At 49.0% G+C, this 17,005-nt stretch overlaps 1 protein-coding gene across 2 annotated transcripts in view; it reads right to left on the bottom strand.

Moving 5' to 3' along the window:
- Positions 1-14,416, bottom strand: part of CD82 (CD82 molecule) — a 34,019-nt gene extending 19,603 nt beyond the window's left edge. The window contains exon 1 of one of the 2 annotated variants that reach the window (XM_048948992.1): positions 14,243-14,416. The gene's annotated coding sequence lies outside the window, so the exon portion shown is untranslated. The remainder of the gene's footprint in view (positions 1-14,242) is intronic. The other variant, XM_048948993.1, reaches the window with a different exon arrangement.
- Positions 14,417-17,005: the final 2,589 nt, after the last annotated feature.

Raw genomic sequence — 17,005 nt, 5'->3', positions numbered from 1 at the left:
ACCTCAAAAGTCAGCTTTCCTGTTTCTCCTTCCTGTCCCTGAACAGCTACAACTTCCTGCAGAGGGAATGGAGCTCTTAAGTTCCTTAAAATCTGCTTTGGCAAGCTCCTTGCTTCAGACAGCCCACGCTGCTGTGGTAAGCAGCAACAGTCAGAGGAAGAGCAGGACGAGCTGAGGCACTAGTCTTGCTGGGAAGAACCAGGCCCAGTGGGAAGCACGGTCAGCAGTGCTTCCAGCTGCCAGCCTGGGTGTACCAAGGGTCACAGGAACCTAGTGCACTCTTTTGTTTCAATTAAAGGCTTTTGCTTAATCTTATTAAATATTTAGGTTAATTCTGGAGCTAAACTGGTATGCAGGCCTTGTTACAACGGGCTAGTCTGCCACCAAGCAGTGGGCATCCTCCTCTACCATTTTAGGCAGCCTCCTCAACATTTAGGCAGCCAGGTCCCGAGGCAATGATGGACACCTGCTGTGAGGGATACAAGAGCTCTTCTACCTTTTGACCTAGCCATGCAATAAGCCAGATAGATCTCACACAAGCCATCGACCTTCTTACCAGGTGCCCCAACCTAGGTGCAATCCCTGTTTCTCCAGCCCAACGAGCAATTCCCAGTGCTTGCTCCCAGCAGAGAGTAGCCACGTGCTGCTTATCTCTGACTCTGCCCCCTGCTATTTTGATTAGTTGGGAAAACAGACTTGCTGAGCTATTAGGATCATTACAATAGTTACCTAAGGTAATTACATTGTCAAACAAGCTGAAAAGAGCTCCTGTGGAAGAAGCTGTGCCTGAGGTGACAGAGTAAAAGATCTGCTTTCAGGGCCCTCTATTCCCAGCTGTTTAAGGCATTCTAGTTTTAATATTTTATTAGAAACCAAAAAACTAACTGCACATTACAGCACTACATGTCACCCTTGCCACAGGGAGATACACCTCCTTCATAGCTCCCAGCAATAAAGAAACAATTCAAAGTACAGTTTTCAAGCCAAAAGTAAACCAAGTCTTTAGAGCTTTTCCCTGAGCTTTTACCATAACTACGGGTTCCACATCCTGAAATATAATATGTTTTCCAATTCTCATGTTATCCTTAATAAAACTTTGCTTCTGTTCATTAAATTAATTAAATTCCTCAGGATCCTACCTTGTAAGACTGCACAAGCAGTCACAACACAAGCAACACCGTGTAAGTAGCAGCTCAGTGGAAGTCAAGATGGGAAGGTAAGTTTGGATGTACCACAACCAGGCATACCCACAGGCTGTGAAATGTGTTTCTCCATCTAGCCGGATTGCTGAGCCCAGAATCAGGCAGGACCCATGGCATGCACAGCACAGCCCTTGTTCTTGCTCTTGCCACTGAAGAGCTGACTGCTCGCCTCTGGCAGCTGCCTAACTTTCCAGCCCCAACATCCTGCAGCAATGCGTGCAAAGGTTTAATAAATGAAGCTCTCAACTTTCTAATTCCACTGTTTGTTCACAGTTATGCATTGTTTTCTCCTTTTCCTCTCCACCCTAATTGCTTTCATCACTCAGGTTCTTTTTACATATTTTCCCCACACCCATCCTTCACTAAGCAGTCCCACGCGGTCTTTTCAACATTTCCACCCACACGCCTCTGATTTTCCATGTCACCCTTGAGAGTAATGCCAGCTCTGCAGAGCACTTCATAGAAGACCGTACAGTTGATTTCCACAGCAGAGTATCTCCCTGCCTCTCCTTCCCTATTCTGTGATGATACGCAGGGCTATTCATACCTGTCCAGCAGCTCACTACTGCAGTAACATCTCAGTTGCATACATGACCTGGTTAGTGTTGGTGTGGCTGAATCCAACTAGCAGGGCTGTGCCCCAGGATCTGGGAGAAGGTATTCCTGGGCTAGGACTTTGGGTTTCCAGCAGGCAAGACATAAGAGGAGCCTGACCAAGCCACACAGCACCAGAGATGGCTCCCTACCCCAGCACCATCTCCAGCTTTCAAGCTCATAGTGATTACAGCAGAGCCAATGTGCAAAGCACAAGGACAAGCCCAGGACATGTGGAAGGAGCAGCAGCAGAGGAGCATCATCCTCTTGTTCCACAAGAGTGGCTGTGCTGGGAGCAGGTACACACAGGTGTTATCACCACATCAGTCGAGGTGGGGGAAGGCAAAGTTAATTTTTAATTGCAATTCTGCTGCGTCAAACTAGACTCTGCACTGCCCCCACCTAGCCAGCACTGCGTGCTTGGTGCTCACTGGAGTTTATGACGCTTGGCTCGGGCTGACTGGTACGTGCCAGTGCAGTGCATCCCTGTGGTGAGAGCACAGTCTGCTGCAGCTGCAGCGCTGCTCTTGCAGCTCACACACCTCAGCTGCTAGGATCCTGCTCGCTCCAAATAAGGGGCTCATTTGCTGGTGTGGTAAAAGTGAGAAGCAAGCAGGAATAATCCTAACACAAGCAGAGTAGGTCAGCTTGTTTCTGCTCTTCACTGAAGGAAAAGCTTTGTTCTTCACAGAAACACAGGTACAGCAGCCACCACTGTCTCAGTTCTGCAGCATATTCAGTGCTCATGGTGCTTTGCAACTTACGCCTGCTGCAGCAGCTGAGATTACTGGAAGAAACTGAGTTCCCACTGGCATGCTCAGGTGGCAGAACTGCTCCCCCTAATCCACAAAAGTACCTGTGCCAAGGCGGGGGAGCAGTAGGCTGCTGACTGCATGAAGTCACTTACCTGGGAACTAATTGGCATGAAGTAAGGCCATTCTGAAGGAGGAAGCACAGTTACATTTCCAGAATTCCCTATTGCAGAAGCCAGAGAAGTCACAAACCATAGAATTATTTGAGTTGGAAGGGCCCTTTAAAGGCCATCTAGTTCAACTCCCCTTCAATGAACAGAGACACCTACAGCTAGATCAGGTTGCTCAGAGTCTGGACCAATCTGACCTCGAATATTTCCAGGGATGGGGCATCCAGCATCTCTCTGGTAAACCTGTTCCAGTGCATCACTGCCCTTGTTGTAAATCAGGGCAGAGTTTTGCAGAAGCCAGAGAGGATGAGAGAACACTCACAGAATGGTCATTTGTGCTCCTACAGACATCTGCATGCAGCAGGACCAACAGCAGGGCAGCTCTAAATGCCATGACCTCCCACAGCATGGGAGGAGCCCTCACCCACAGAGCCCAACTAATGGGAATGTTTGACTTTCCGTGCAGGTGAAGAACAAACACTTGGCAATCAAGCAGCCTCATGGTCATCTGGTTGAGAAACTTGACAGCTTGGCACAGTAGTGCCAGATAATGAACAAAGGCAGAGTTGCTGAGCCTCTTCTAGCCAAGTACAGCACTGCCCTAAGGCAGAGATCCGGTAACACACAAAGAATACCCAAGGGAGTTCATCTTGTTGACATTACAATTCAAAGGCCTTGGACTTACAGTACACCTGGGACTTACAGCTTGTCTCCAGCAAGCAAACAACCACCGAGCCAATGAAATGCTCAGGTCTGAATTCAATGAGCTTTTCTTCAAGCTCCGCTGAGATAATACCAACTGTGTAGTGACCTTGAGAGCATAAACATGGTTGTGTTCACAGTGCAGACTTTCCAAACAGAATCTCTTGTTGAGTTCCAGCAGAAAGATTGGAGGGACAACCTGGACCTGGAAGGTTGCACTCCCAAATAGGTCACTTCTGGTGGAACAGATAAATGTCTATGGTAGTGACACTGAGTCAGCTATAGCTTCTAATAAAGTGTCAGGGCAAGTTAGGAAAAAAAATTTAAAATGTTTGCATAATATAACCTTTTGAAATGGAAAACAGTGGGGAGAAAATGGTTATGGGGGGAAAATAAGCGCAAGAGTCTTATCAGTTATTACATCTGCTCTAGATATAGCTGCTCCTTAAGTAGAAACCATCGTCCTTAAGCTAGAGGAAATTGCAACAGGGGTTCAACACAAACAGCAGCATGGCTCCGTCAGCCTATAAAGGGCAGCACACAGACAAACTGCTGCTGCTTGTTCAGGGTATGGGACAGGTATGGTGACACCCTAGCACAAGTGTCTGCCAGTCATCTGCACACCAGAGGCTCAGCTGTGCTTGCTGCCCTGGAGCAAGAGGGACAGACCACAGCAAGCAGGGACGGCAGTCGATACCAGTGACAAGACCAGATTTCTGAGCAATTAATTTTTATCAGCTTACAGCACTGAAATAGATTTGTTCCCATTGCACCTGATAAGACATGAAGCTTTTCAGTTTCATTTCTGGAGTAGGCATACTTTAAGTGCAATAATCTGACCAATATATAACCCAGTGGGATGAGAGATTAGAAAGCACCCTGAAGACTATCTGTGGTCACAGAGGTCTTTCAGCATGTTTTTCAACAGAAAACCCCTGGTGCATTTTGCAAAACGGAAATATATATTTTAGAGACGTGATTCTGATGTGTGAAAGGAAGTGATCCGATATTTATAAGCCACCGTCACACTTACAAAGAAACCAACACGCATTTTGGTACCAGAGAGTAAAGCAGGTTTCACAAGTATCCATGATCCTTTCTGCGTATTTGAAAGAGATGCAACCAGATTTTAAGAACACCTGCACCTCCCACTTCAGTCAGCCAACATTTAAGTATGGCTTCATTCCCTAAAACTTGGAAACAGAAAGTTCTTTGCTATTTTCAGTCTATGCACACATGCTTGCCCAGCACGACAATATTTGCAAGACACTCCATTTCTCCAATTTAAGCAAATCTTTCCATTCAGCAAGACCAAAGATACAAACTTGCCAAAAAAAAAAAAAAAAAAAAAAAAGGAAAAAACAAAATCCCAGAATCTGTTCCAGACATCTTTTGGTTCTTCCCCTGCCAACTCCCCTGACCTCCACAAACAACCTTACCAGAAATGACAGACAGAAGAAAAAGCCAAAATATTTTGTTTGTTTGTTTTTGTTTGTTTTGCTTCTTGATTACCACTTACTAGATTGCTATTTGTGTAGCAAGGACTGCAGGTAGGGTCCAGAAGGGTCTCTGTGCTGACTACAAGCATTGCAGGTCACATCACAGCGAATACACACATTTCAGAAAACTGGTCAGGCAGCTCTGTCACTTGACTACACAGGCTATTTAATGGCTCCAGAACAGAGATCAACTCAGCTTTGGTTCCCCCGTTTCCCCGTCCTACCTCCCCCCACCCACTTGGAACTGTTATACTGTAAACAGCATCTCTGCAACAAACGCCTGCACCAGCTCCCCAGGAAGGAACAAAGCCAAAGGGCCCACCAAGCATTTGCCATTGGCATCAGGCCCACCAGCCTGGAAATCACCATACAAGCACAGTGCAGGTTCCCAAGCTTCTCATGTAATGTACACAGCTTTCCCAGAGGTCAGCAGAGCTCGTCTGAGGCTGCACAACCCCTTCCATGACAGCGTAGCTTAGGAAATACCTTCCTGAGACCTCTGCCACTCCAACTCAGTGAGGCCACCAGAACTCCAGGCACTTCCGTGGGCGAGGAGAAAACCTTCACCTGAGCTTTTATCTAGCTAAGAGACAGAGCTTCCCTGTCCCTGCACTAGGAGCCATCAGTAATATGACTGATTATATCTTTGCCTCCTCCTACATACGATGCAAGAAGTCAAGGTCAAGGACTTTCTACTGTTAAGTTCCCTTTCAAAACAAACCGGTTCTCAGTTACTTCCATTTTCTCAGATGTTAGAGCAGATAACTACAGCGTGTTTAAACTCAGCACACCCGTGCCAAACACATTTCTGAGAATTTACAGGTATCTACCACAACTGGGAACTAAGGTTTCCCATTTCCTGCGATTCCTTCCAGGAATTAGAAGGAATAGTAGGAAAGGTACAGAAATTCACTTTACAAATGTGAAGTTTTTTTCAGCTGAGTGGCTTAGTTGGTACTGAAGCAAACACACACCAGCTCCTCCCACCTCACAGCCCAGCACTGCAGGCTTCTGCACAGAGCAGTGGATGAGACTGAGAAAAGCAGCGTACCCCCAGCAGGAAAACAGCTAACCTCAGCTGTGCTCACCCTCTGCCCTCCCCAGCAACATTGGGCTTTCCAGCAACCCAGCCCTCAACTGAAGCCAGGGGAGCGTGGGAGGATGAGCATTCCCTCACACTGCAGTCCCTGGAGGCACATGGACACCCTGCCAGGACAGCCAACTGCTGCCAAAGAGCTCAGGTCCCATGCTGCTGGGCATGACCAGCTCTCCAAAGAGCTGAGGTATCTTCTGACTCCAGGACTCTCCAAAAACCTTCTCCCCTTAGGGCCCATCCATGTGATCTTGAAGTGGCAGAAAGGAAGAACAACAAATAAACACCTAACAAAGCAGAATTCCTCTGGCCCATCCTCCTGAATGGCTGTGAAGCTTCAGAATTAAGTCAGCTTTCTCCAACAAGAGATGAGACGGGTTATTAGTGTAATCATATCACATGCTCTGTATCAGATTCTTTGCTGACAGCGAGGCACTGATCCCAAGAACCCAAGGTTTTAACCCTTCAGACCAAGCAGAGCTGGAGTACTGCTGCAGGTCCAGCACGACTGGAATGCAGCACAAGTGTACTGACACAAGGAAGTGTCTCAGCTCACAAAGGGATGCCCCTGTTGGTTAGTTCCCAGAAAGAAGCTCCTTACTATTTACGATGTCAAGAATCTTGTTTTTGCCAAATGGACCATTTGCTAATTGCAGCATCCTCATCATTTACCAGCTGCTTGCATGCCTACAGCTACTGAGCCACCCTGCTGCCATGCTGCCATTTTGGCACTGGTATGTGTGACTGCAGCACAGACCACAGATGGATGGCTTTAACAATGCCAATCTAACAAGTTAACAGGTGTGGCTCAGCCAGGGATCTCCAAAATCAATTGGAAGCATTCACAAGAAAAAAAAAAAAAGCATCGCCACAGCCTCTGTGCTCACTGCAGCTGCCTGGGGTGAAGCTTTCCTCTGTTGGGCTGCCTGAGGTCAAACGGATGGGACACTGCAGCCGCTGGGGGTGGCCTGCCTGTGCTTAGATGGCACTGTCATCACGTGGACAGACATTTCACAACATCCTGAGCATGGGCTGCCCAGCACTACCAGCAGGCATGAATGAAGAGAGAAAAGCAGTACTATTTATAGGCAGCTCAAGTTGGAGTGGCCCCTCTTGGCCCAAACACCTCCGTCCTTCCCTCCAAAACAAAGGTCCAGAGAGGGCAGAAGGCAAGAAAAGCCCTGAAGTACAAGAGTTTAGAGCACAGATGTTTTGAGTGGTTCCCTTCTAAACAGAAAAACCCACCTGCAACCACATTTTCCCCTCCCCCTCAATAATACCTGTGTCACAATAGCCAGACCCTTTGCAGATCCCACCACTGTGGCAGCTCTGAGTCAGTTTCTGGAGTAGCCAGTCCCAGGAAGAGCTGCTGCAACATCTCCAAGGGTATTGTAGCACTGCCCAGCACTTCTACCCTCAACCTTTATAGATTCTAATCCTCACTCCTACAGGGAGGAATAAAGCAGTAAAATAAAGATTTTTACAACAGAGAGCAGCACCGTAAGCAGCAAAAAAAACAGCATAAGCTGTTGCAGAAGCTGCAGTGGAGTAGCTTCATTCCTGACTTAGCCCCGCATGAAGCACAATGCCACAGGAAGGAATATCAGCAGACAAAGCTGGAAGATAAAGGTGTGAGGCTCAGCCAGCTGGAGGAGAGGTTGCAGGACTTTCGGTTTTGCTGTGGCAGAAAGCTTTGGCAGCTGAGGCACCATACACCTGGGTGCACATAGTTGTGCTCCCAGCTGGTAGCTGTGCTACAGGACAGGTGATGGTGGCAGACTTCACCAAGCTGTGTGAGACATTGCTCAGTTTCAGACTTGCTGCCCGCAGTTAGAATCAGCCCTCCAAACAGAAAGAAATAAAAATCGATCCACCCTAAGAAGCATCACATGCATAGGCTGTGGACAGAGCTGCTTGAAGCCAAGAGGAACAGACATATGGGATACGTTCCCCAGGAATTTGGCAGTTAAAACAGACAGCAAGACTTCGAGAGTTGGGTCTGTTCCGGGAAAAGGAGGGGCTTCCCCCTGTCCTCGGGGATCCACGCATGGCACTGCCTCCAGCCGTCTGGAAAACAAGCTGAGTCCAGCCAGAACCCCAGCAGGCCAGGGGCCTCAATGCTTCCCTGAAAGGGTCTCCTAAATTTAGAGCACAAAGACTTTGGAAGACTGTTTGATGGAGCAAAGTTAGAAGAAGGATGGAAAAAAGCAGTTCTGTCTTTTTTAGTTTAATGCAGAAATAAATGCTCCACTTTTTGAAGGACCAAAGGAAAATTAAAAAAAAAAAAAAAAAAAGCAGAGCTCTGTTTCATCTTTAATCAGCAGACTATGATGCAGGTTATCATTACTTTTTAATAGAGCTGCAGACATTTGTTTATAATCCTTTTCTCCGCCCCACCATGTTGCACTCCCTTCAGGGAGTGGGCTTTAGGGGAAGTAATGCTATAATGGGATGGAAAGTACTGCAATAGTGAGGTGACAAAGTCTTTGGCTATAGCAAATGAGCCCAAATGCAGCAGCCACTAAGTAGAAATGAAGGAAAAGAGCTGTTTACCTCTAGAAGACCTCAAGTAGGGAGGGATTTCCACTGCCAACCCTTAAATGAGGTCTGGGAAGGGGTAGATCCTGGTGGATCCTGCATGCAGTTGAGTGCCCCTGGGTTGGCCCTGCCTTCCTACCAGGTGCTCAATCACCGGTTCAAGCTGTGACTTAGCATTCTGCCACAGGGGAAGACATCTCTACTTCCCATTAGTTCTGCAGTATCTATCAAGACAGACTTACTGATGACATCAAACTGCAACCAGTGGTCTTTCTCCTTCTCCCAGCAGGAGGACAGTCCACCACAAGAGCAGAACTTGGGTGACAGTGCTCTCCAGAGAGATGCTGGCATCAGATCAGGCAGCAGGCAAGAGGCCCCATGACTGCCCCTGCAAACAGGGTCGCCCAGATCAGCTCACACACCACCTCAGTGGCTGTTTCCCCAGACAGCTAACACCCCGTAGTGACAGAGAGCAGCTGTTCAGGCTCCTGTGGGACAACGCCGGATGCACAGCCATCTAGTTGTATACACTCCACTAGCTCTTGGTAGAAGCTGACAACTGGGTTTGTAAGAAGCTTTCCATCTGCCTGGAGCTGATATGTAGCAGGAACTCACTGTTTTGCAACAGCATCAAGTCTAAACCACCATCACAGCACTGATAACCCAACTAGCATGCCCAGCACTGGAAAGGGATGCAGAACCATCCTCTGAGACCACAAGCAGAACTGTGACATCAGTGCAGCCTCTGAGGGCATTAATGCTGCTTGTGCCATTCCACAAAATAGCCTCCACTTGAAATAGCCTCTTGTGTCAAGGCAGCAGCTGGCTTGATGCCCCTTTCAGCAAACAGAAACTCCTGTGAACCTTCAGCAGCAGGACCTCAGGCCCCACAGTTGTGCTATAGGAAACCTTGTTGCTGCTCCACACCGTGCTTTGCAAACATCAAGCTCTGCACAACTGCCTTGGAGCAGAAATCTTCCCTAATTAAAAGAGATTCCTAAGAGAACACACAGATTTACTGCACAACTCAGAGGAATTGACTCTTCAGTTACTGAGTCTTTAGAAAACCTGTGAAAGAAAGGGACCTAAATGCAAAGAAGAACTCAATCTTGTTGGGAATATCAAGGCAGCCCTTTTCTCTCCCATTGTTTTTTTTTTCCCCACAGAAATGTCGGGAATGAGCAGAATTAGAATTGCTGCCTGCCATTTGAGCCCTGTTTCCTCAAGCACAAGGAAGATGCTGTGCAACAGTTGCTACTTCTGCTTGGTCAGTGCTTAAGTCAAGGCAACAGCAGTGGGGGGTGGAGCCCTGCTGAACTGCAGGTCCCTCAACCCAAGCCCAGCTCAGCATTCTGGGTTCATGCTCAGTTAGGAAGCTTCACTCCATGATCAAAAGCAGCAGAAGAGCAGCAAGGGGACAGGAGGCAGTTTACTTGCTAAAGCCTGCACTAGGAAGCTGAGGCCATTCCAGTGAATCCACCCAGGACTTGACTCATCCCAGTGACTTAGTGCATGCTGACACATGACCAGCTCCACAGCAGTCAAAAGGATGCTCCAATTGTGACATGCTGGCAAAAGACATGCTTCAGACCCATTGCCAGAACGGCATCCTTTTGTGTAAAGAGTCTACAAGTGGCTCAATTACAAGCAGGAAGAGGATGAGCAGATCAGTTCACATGATACAGTTCAACCACAGGCATGTGGGACCAAAGTCCCAACACACGCTTGATATTAACAACAATGAACACAACCCTCCTCTTTAACTGCTGTTCACACATATGGCATAGACCTCATTTTCCAAACAGTGCTAAGTCAGTTGCAGGACCAAGGAGAAATTGGAAAGGAAAAAAAAAGGCAGAAAAGGAGTAAGACATTCTCCAATGTGGATATTTTTGCTGTAGAGCACCTAGCAACCTAGAAATGCTAAGAAAGCTACAGAAACGCCTCTGGAAAGATCTAACCTGAGTGTGCGAAAGCCAGCATGCAGCCATTTTATGCAGCAGAGGAGTTGTTCTAATTAAGTTCTGTTTCAGAACTGATTCCCGACCAAATTGCTAATCATCCATCACAGCAGACAAGCCAACTCCAGGTGCCTAGGGTTTACATATCTGTATATTGTAGGATGGCAGCAGCAGCCTTTGTGCTATTAGACAACACAGGCACATCCAATGACCATGAAGCCCTTCTCTGGAGCAGCCCTGGCAAACAGGCTCCTTCACTCCCAACAGGTAGAACTGCTTTACAGCATGTCAGTGCCCAGCCATGCAAATCACCACAGGCCAGCTCCTCTATATAATTAATCTTTTCCCAGCCACCCAGTGGGGCACTGGCAGGTGGCCATGGGAACAAGGACAGTGACTCCACTGTGGGAAGGAGTGTGTGGCTCCAGCTCTCACCTCTCAGCCCTACCTCTGCTTATACTTTTTGACTCCAGTGCAATTATTTTTGCCTACAAAGGGGAACTCTGCACTATATAGCTTCAAATTTCTGGGCTGCTGGATATCCTAATGTATGTAGCTCTTTCTAGTTAGTATTTCTCCAGTATACATTGCCACAGGATTACCATCACACTGGAAGGGATAAAGCTTACTGCCAGGCAACAGCTTTGCTGCAAAAGCTCTTTGTAACACACCTGTCTATTCAAGGCTGTGCTGTGGAGAAACTAGACTAGCAACATCCTTAGCAAATGCCAATAGTCCTTCGCCAACTTACAACACTCCTGATGGCACAGCGAAGCTGCCGAGCTCCTTAAAGACAGGCAGGCCATTTACCTCCATAGCAAGTGTCAAAAATTGAGTACATGCACTGCTTTTCTTTGGCAGTGTCCCAGTTCTGGAGCTCCACCAAGGAGAGAAAAGAACTAGAACCAGGCAGCCCGCACGTGTGCCTTTTCTCACAGGAGAAAACCTGTTTTCCTTCACTTTGCTCCCCTGTATTTACCCTGGATGAGCCCCAAGCTGCCTGGCATTCCTGGTTCTGCTGCGTTTGAGGGGTCTTACTTGGGTACAGGGACAAGACCCCACCTGCATGCTCTGGTCCCCATCCATCTTAACAGGCTTGAGTTTTATTCCCTTTTTCTGCTATCACACACAGAGCAGTCCCTTTTGCAGAACTGCCCACAGTCATGCCTCATCTGTCTTCCAGGATATCAGCTGGTTCTGAATCTGTCAGCGTGCAAGCAATGATTTCAGCAATTTCCAGCACGCAGTTCCTGGTGCTTCACTTATCACCCTGTCAATGTGCAAGTCAGCCATTAACTACCTCAGTCCTCATAATCAGAGGAGCTTTCAGCAGAGCAAACAGCCGAGCAACAAACAGGCTCTGCCACAGCTGACTGCTCATCCAGAACTGCCAGCCTCACGTCTTGTGTTATTTTTCTGCCTTGCCAAGAAACAGTCTCTTCCATATGTAAGGACTCTAGACCCCACAGCGTTACCACTACACTCACAGACAAATGAAGTCAGGGAGCTAGGAGAAGGAGGTGCAGATGTGGTGCATCTGTGTTAGAAAGGTGAAGTTTAGGCAGTTAATTCTGATGCACGCTGATTTTTTTCACACAGAGAAAGACGGGAGTAACTAAGGCTGCGGTCCCCACTTGCTGCACAGGCCCAAGGGGAAGCACTGCTGCCTCCTCCATCTCTCCAAGGCATTCAGTCACAGTTTGAGTGCTGTTGGACCAGGTGAGCAGGGAACCAGTGTCACTTCCCGCTCACCAGCAAGTAGGAGATAAGGAAGAAAGTGGCCACCATATGCCTCAAGCACCATTCAACCAGACAAATACTGACTACCCGATATGGCATGGGGCATGGTCCACCTTACAATATTGCTTTGGACTTCCTGTAACGGATCCTGACCTATTAGTGCTCAAGGTCCACGCTGCAGTAGCTCCCTTTACCTCTGCTGAATGCTTCCTGCTGTGGTACTCCCAGCAAAAAACACAGCTACTACTTGGGATGGGAAGTGCCTTCAGGCCTGTGAGTACTAGATCTGTGAAGCTTCCATACGTGCCTTTCTAAATTGAACATCTATTAAATGAACACCTGTTGCCCTAGATGACCTCCTGCAGACTTATTAGTATGATGCAAGGACAGGGAGATACATGAGAGGGATAAAACCTTTCCTCAGCTACAGCCAGATGAAGAATTTCATATTAAGATCCCTCACACTTAATGGGGGGCCTGAAGGCAGGAGTGGCTCAGGTAACAGGAGCAGGAAACTTGTATGGAGCCCTGCTCGAGTATCTCCCACACCAGCTCACAGCTGCAGGTCATGCTACACCTGTCTCTATTTTAGTACTGGGACAGACAGCAGGAATGAAGGAAGTCCAGATGAGCTGCATCACTAAAGCTGCTAAATCCTCTTAAGGGAGGAACTTAGATGGGGTAGGACAGAGATTGCCTGTGGGGGGGCTTTCTCCAAGTAATGATGTTGTGCCCTGCTCTATTTCTGTTGCTTGCAAGTAAGAAGTGAGCAAATGCTGTGCACCAGAGGTGGTTCTCACCAGATGCTTCTCCCCTGGTCTTCAGAGCAGTGCCATTGCAAAGGGACCCTGAAGTACACTGACAGACTTTCACACAGCGAGGCTCTGGCCAAATGCCTCTGCTCTGCACTTCTCTCAGCCAGCCAGCAAGCACCAGAGCAGAGGCGTGAGCCCAGTGCTACGCAATAGAGGGATTTTCTCAAGAACAAATTTTGAGCTCCAATCTCACGCACAGGATGGAAACACTAGAGCTGGTCCAAGCCATGGGAACACTTCATCCTGAACGAGCTATATGCAGTTTATGGATGTACTGAAGCCAACATTTAGATTCCCGGGCTTTTTTTTTTTTTTTTTTTTTTTAAATACTGAGTGGTCGATTTGATGTTAAAACAAACACATGCAGCAGAGATCCTGTGCTGTGGAGCAGAGACGGCACATCTGGGCAGTAGCAAGCCCTTATCCGTGTATCAACAGACTGGTTAGCAGTCACACTGCGTGGCAATTCACAGCCAACGTCCATCCAGCTGCTGAAATCCAGGCACCACTCAGAATCCTGCCCTTCAACATTAGCTTGGAAGAAAAAAGGAAAAAAGACGGCAGAGCAGGCTGGACCGGTACCACATCCCCACGGCGGTATCGCAGCAGAGCTACGACTGCCACAGCCGCATCTCACCCAGCTCGCAGGAATCAATCAGGATGGAACGCCGCTGAGGGCGGCGGGGCTGCCCACTCCCACCGGGCACAGCCGGGCGCTCTCAGCCTCCTGAAGCTGTCTTTTCCAGCAAGGACGGCCCCACAGAGCCGCACGCCGGACCGCGGAACACCGCCGTGCTCCAGACACGGCTTTTGGGGCGCAGTAGGATCCCCCGGGCTCACCTCCACCTCGTGGCCCCTGCCCCATTTGTAGCACAGCTCCACCGGCGCCGTGCCGTGAGGCCGCCCGCAGCCCGGGATGAGCCGGGCACAGCCCCGGGGACGCCGCCTGCCCCGGCCGGCCGCGATGCGAGGCGGCCTCGCAGAGCCCGGCGTCAACGGCCCCGTACAGCCCGGCGTCAACGGCCCCGTACAGCGGAAAGCCCCAGCGCAGTCCCCGGCGCCTCGACCCAGCCCCGCACTTCCACCCGCCGAACGCGAGGGAGCCGAGCCCCACGCGGGAGCGGGATCCCCGCGCAGCAGCCTCGACCCCTTCCTCGCGGACCGCCCCGCACCTACCTATCTACCTTCCCGCTGCACTCGGCGCTCCGCTCGCTCCCTCCGCCGCTCTACCCTGAGCTGCCGACCCGACCAGGGGCGGAGCCGGCGGTTGCATTCAGCCAGCTCTCGGGGCGGGACCCACCGCCCCCAGGCGGCCCGTCCGAGTGTCCCGCACCTGACCTGAGGGGCTGCCCATAACTGGGCTTTTTCGGGGTTCATCAGATAGCGTCCCGAGCGCTTCGACACTTAAGGCCGTTCATCTCGCTGCGGCTCTCTGCCAGGTGAAGCCAAAAAAAGCCAAGTTGCCCGAACAGGCCGTTCCGCTGCCCCGGCCAGCCCTGCGCGTCAGCAGCGCTGCCGCATTGTTCCCATCTAAGCCCCGCTCAGCGCCTGCTTTGCCCCAGCGATTACAGCGCTGCGGTGACAGCGAGGTGCCGGGCTGCTGACCGCTGCCATTGCATTGTTCTCACTTCTGTGCAGCGACCGCTGCCCGCGGCGGGCTCGCAGCGCTGCTTCTTTGTTCTCGGTGGGTAGAATAACGTCACACCGGGATCCTGCCGCTGTTTCCTAGGCAGAAATAAACAGCAAGAAGGCTATCTGACAAGAGTACCCCTCTGTCTCCTCATTTAAACGTGGTGAAATCACAGCAGCTGAGGCAACCCAGAAACGAGGGAAGGCTGAATGGTCTTTCTGTGAAGCTGTGACTGCACAGTGGGTGAACACGGGCCCCGCTACACTCACCTCCTTCATGGGCCTTGGGTACCGTGAGCAAGGAGGGGTCATGGGTCTCTGGAGCACAGGTACTGGATAGTGCAGAGAGAGTGAAGTGGAAGCAGAACAGGTGACTCACAATGTGTTGGGCTTCTGTAGGTGTGGCCCTCACAGCCCTCCACCCCAGGTACCCTGCCAACCACCTCTGTGAGGCCAAGCACTAGCCTAAGATCAGGATTGCTTGGGGCAGCATCTGGAAACCAAATAGTCCTAGGGAATGTCTTCCCTACCTGTTGGTAGCATTCCAGCATCACCTTTCAAGCAGTTACCCTGAGTAAAACCACCCTGTTCTCAAATAAAAGTTTGAGATCTTTCCCCTCCCTCCCTCAATCACTCACCCACTCTTTAATGGGCGTAGTCCTGCATTTAAGCACCTAGTCAGACTTCCACCAGTTGTCTATGAATACTCACCTATAAAAGTGCAAGGCCATGGGACTAGGTGGAGTTTGTTCTGTCCATCCATCTATGCATCCACCCACCTATCCACTGAGTACTCCTCATGTTTCTGACCCAAGCCTATGGGTTCTGAGCAAGTAGCTTGTTTCTGGTTCCTTTGAGTGTCCTACTTTAAGAAAGGAAGTCTGTGCTTGGAACATTCCCCCTGAGGTTTAGTGCAAAGGCTGTTTTTCTGAAAGAAATTGGTTTTAAAATAAGAAGTGATTACAAGGTGGGTGTTAATGGATGGCTTATGCATCAGCAGCTCCCGTGCCCAAATAAATTTCTGTCACTGGCATTGAGAACCAGGATATGCATTAGCAGGGCCAGCATGGAGGTATGTATGCATCAGTGACTGCATGTATAGCTGGTTATGCTTCAGTGCCACTCAGATACGAGCCAGTGAGTCTGTAGAAAAGCATTAGGTCTGTATCACTGATTTTTCTGAGAACGGGGGGGGTAGGTTTTAAAAGATAGCTTGTAGAGAGCTTGAGTTTCATTGGAAAGTCCAAAGCGAGTCACTCGCTTCTGAGGGCTTGCAACAGGGAGTTGGAAACCATGCAGAAACGGATCTGTGGAGATGCTGCAGCTGAACCGTGCACAGATGGTAAGCTAAAAGCCCAATTATAAACAGCATCTTTTACAGCATACACAGCAGGCTGGGTTCTTGGCTAGCAATAAGCCAAAAGTGCCTGTAAGAGAACAGAATGGAAAAGCCCACCACATGGCATGTAGTAGTGAGGATTGAATGCCCTTTCAAAGGCAGGCAGACACCAGCCCAGAGATCACTCAGCTGATCAGTCTCCTTTGGCCTTGGGTTATCTTCATTTCAAGCCACACCTTAGCAGATGAACCCTCTCCTTGTCATTAAGAAGAGCACTGTTTAAGAGCAAGACGTATGCAGATTCACAGTGTTTGAGTATTTATTCCCTTTAAAAAAGTATTTGAATTGGCCTGACATTACTGTTAATCTCAGAGGGGAAGAATCTGTGTGCTGACAGGGCCAGTACAGCGGGTGTGGATGAGGGAATGCAGAGCTGAGTGCTCCAGTAAATTCCAGGTTGAACAAAATGTGACCAGGCAACCTACAGTCTGCAGTCAGTGTCTGTTTAACGATACAGCACGAAGTAAAGAGATGGAATCCAAAGCACAGTAGAAGATTGCCGATTTTGTTAAGTCTGACTGTGACAGAAGTGTTCTCATGGCACCCTCATGGAATCCTCTTCTTTTATTTGCCCAAAGCTGCGATTTTATCAGAAGAGCTGGGATGGGGATTAGTTGTATACAAAAATAATGATGGAGTGAACAGCAATAAAAGCCCTGTGGTTGCTGGGACTTGGGGGAAGGAGGGGTGGAGACTATTTTAACTCATATTGGGGAAAAATGTTTATCAAAAGGTTTAATTTGAAAGCGGTCTGTTCTGTTTCAGGGCTAATTATTTATAAGAATCCTGTTTTAGATCTTCAGAGAAAACAAATCGGCTTCAGTGAATTGAAATAATGTTTCTGGTGCCCCGTCGCCCTCACCTGGCTGAAGGGAGAAATGCAGGCAACCGAAAGATCCCGGCAGGAAGGA

The sequence above is a fragment of the Lagopus muta genome, chromosome 6 (genome assembly GCF_023343835.1).
Source record: "Lagopus muta isolate bLagMut1 chromosome 6, bLagMut1 primary, whole genome shotgun sequence".
In the NCBI taxonomy this organism is placed as follows: Eukaryota; Metazoa; Chordata; class Aves; order Galliformes; family Phasianidae; genus Lagopus; species Lagopus muta.
This window is presented reverse-complemented; position numbering and strand designations above follow the sequence as displayed.